Here is a 3,223-nt window from a genome sequence, read left to right as displayed (position 1 = left end):
AATATGCGGTTTTCTGTAAGAATTTTGATGATTTCGTGCAGAATTCTGCTGTTTTCTTGCAATTCAGCCGTTGAATCTTGGTAAAAAGTCATGATTTTGTAGATTTCGTGCTCTTCTTTGCGAATTCAAGCCAGAAAACCACGAAAATCGGCGAGAAATCGTCGTTTTGCATCGAAATATGCGGTTTTCTCTAAGAATTTGATGATTTCGTGCAGAATTCTGCTGTTTTCTTGCAATTCAGCCGTGGAATCTTGGTAAAAAGTGATGATTTTGTAGATTTCGTGCTCTTCTTTGCGAATTCAAGCCAGAAAACAACGAATATCGGCGAGAAATCGTCGTTTTGCATCGAAATATGCGGTTTTCTGTAAGAATTTTGATGATTTCGTGCAGAATTCTGCTGTTTTCTTGCAATTCAGCCGTTGAATCTTGGTAAAAAGTCATGATTTTGTAGATTTCGTGCTCTTCTTTGCGAATTTAAGCCAGAAATCAACGAAATTCGGCGAGAAATCGACGTTTTGCATCGAAATATGCGGTTTTCTCTAAGAATTTTGATGATTTCGTGCAGAATTCTGCTGTTTTCTTGCAATTCAGCCGTTGAATCTTGGTAAAAAGTCATGATTTTGTAGATTTCGTGCTCTTTTTTGCGAATTCAAGCCAGAAAACAACGAAAATCGGCGAGAAATCGTCGTTTTGCATCGAAATATGCGGTTTTCTGTAAGAATTTTGATGATTTCGTGCAGAATTCTGCTGTTTTCTTGCAATTCAGCCGTTGAATCTTGGTAAAAAGTCATGATTTTGTAGATTTCGTGCTCTTCTTTGCGAATTCAAGCCAGAAAACAACGAAAATCGACGAGAAATAATCGTTTTGCATCGAAATATGCGGTTTTCTGTAAGAATTTTGATGATTTCGTGCAGAATTCTGCTGTTTTCTTGCAATTCAGCCGTTGAATCTTGGTAAAAAGTCATGATTTTGTAGATTTCGTGCTCTTCTTTGCGAATTCAAGCCAGAAAACCACGAAAATCGGCGAGAAATCGTCGTTTTGCATCGAAATATGCGGTTTTCTCTAAGAATTTTGATGATTTCGTGCAGAATTCTGCTGTTTTCTTGCAATTCAGCCGTTGAATCTTGGTAAAAAGTGATGATTTTGTAGATTTCGTGCTCTTCTTTGCGAATTCAAGCCAGAAAACAACGAAAATCGGCGAGAAATCGTCGTTTTGCATCGAAATATGCGGTTTTCTCTAAGAATTTTGACCATTTCGTGCAGAATTCTGCTGTTTTCTTGCAATTCAGCCGTTGAATCTTGGTAAAAAGTCATGATTTTGTAGATTTCGTGCTCTTCTTTGCGAATTCAAGATAGAAAACAACGAAAATGAGCGAGAAATCGTCGTTTTGCATCGAAATATGCGGTTTTCTCTAAGAATTTTGATGATTTCGTGCAGAATTCTGCTGTTTTCTTGCAATTCAGCCGTTGAATCTTGGTAAAAAATCATGATTTTGTAGATTTCGTGCTCTTCTTTGCGAATTCATGCCAGAAAACAACGAAAATCGGCGAGAAATCATCGTTTTGCATCGAAATATGCGATTTTCTGTAAGAATTTTGATGATTTCGTGCAGAATTCTGCTGTTTTCTTGCAATTCAGCCGTTGAATCTAGGTAAAAAGTCATGATTTTGTAGATTCCGTGCTCTTCTTGGCGAATTCAAGATAGAAAACAACGAAAATCGGCGAGAAATCGTTGTTTTGCATCGAAATATGCAGTTTTCTCTAAGAATTTTGATGATTTCGTGCAGAATTCTGCTGTTTTCTTGCAATTCAGCCGTTGAATCTAGGTAAAAGGTTATGATTTTGTAGATTTCGTGCTCTTCTTGGCGAATTCAAGATAAAAAACAACGAAAATCGGCGAGAAATCGTTGTTTTGCATCGAAATATGCAGTTTTCTCTAAGAATTTTGATGATTTCGTGCAGAATTCTGCTGTTTTCATGCAATTCAGCCGTTGAATCTTGGTAAAAAGTGATGATTTTGTAGATTTCGTGCTCTTCTTTGCGAATTCAAGCCAGAAAACAACGAAAATCGGCGAGAAATCGTCGTTTTGCATCGAAATATGCGGTTTTCTCTAAGAATTTTGATGATTTCGTGCAGAATTCTGCTGTTTTCTTGCAATTCAGCCGTTGAATCTTGGTAAAAAGTGATGATATTGTAGATTTCGTGCTCTTCTTTGCAAATTCAAGCCAGAAAACAACGAAAATCGGCGCGAAATCGTCGTTTTGCATCGAAATATGCGGTTTTCTCTAAGAATTTTGACGATTTCGTGCAGAATTCTGCTGTTTTCTTGCAATTCAGCCGTTGAATCTTGGTAAAAAGTCATGATTTTGTAGATTTCGTGCTCTTTCTTGCGAATTCAAGATAGAAAACAACGAAAATCAGCGAGAAATCGTCGTTTTGCATCGAAAAATGCGGTTTTCTCTAAGAATTTTGACGATTTCGTGCAGAATTCTGCTGTTTTCTTGCAATTCAGCCGTTGAATCTTGGTAAAAAGTCATGATTTTGTAGATTTCGTGCTTTTTGCGAATTCAAGATAGAAAACAACGAAAATCGGCGAGAAATCGTTGTTTTGCATCGAAATATGCGGTTTTCTGTAAGAATTTTGATGATTTCGTGCAGAATTCTGCTGTTTTCTTGCAATTCAGCCGTTGAATCTAGGTAAAAAGCTATGATTTTGTAGATTTCGTGCTCTTCTTGGCGAATTCAAGATAGAAAACAACGAAAATCGGCGAGAAATCGTTGTTTTGCATCGAAATATGCAGTTTTCTCTAAGAATTTTGATGATTTCGTGCAGAATTCTGCTGTTTTCATGCAATTCAGCCGTTGAATCTTGGTAAAAAGTGATGATTTTGTAGATTTCGTGCTCTTCTTTGCGAATTCAAGCCAGAAAACAACGAAAATCGGCGAGAAATCGTCGTTTTGCATCGAAATATGCGGTTTTCTCTAAGAATTTTGATGATTTCGTGCAGAATTCTGCTGTTTTCTTGCAATTCAGCCGTTGAATCTTGGTAAAAAGTGATGATTTTGTAGATTTCGTGCTCTTCTTTGCGAATTCAAGCCAGAAAACAACGAAAATCGGCGCGAAATCGTCGTTTTGCATCGAAATATGCGGTTTTCTCTAAGAATTTTGACGATTTCGTGCAGAATTCTGCTGTTTTCTTGCAATTCAGCTGTTGAATC

The sequence above is a fragment of the Gnatocerus cornutus genome, unplaced genomic scaffold, assembly GCF_029298725.1.
Source record: "Gnatocerus cornutus isolate USDA-ARS CGAHR unplaced genomic scaffold, icGnaCorn1.1 ctg00000038.1, whole genome shotgun sequence".
NCBI classification, from domain to species: domain Eukaryota; kingdom Metazoa; phylum Arthropoda; class Insecta; order Coleoptera; family Tenebrionidae; genus Gnatocerus; species Gnatocerus cornutus.
This window is presented reverse-complemented; position numbering follows the sequence as displayed.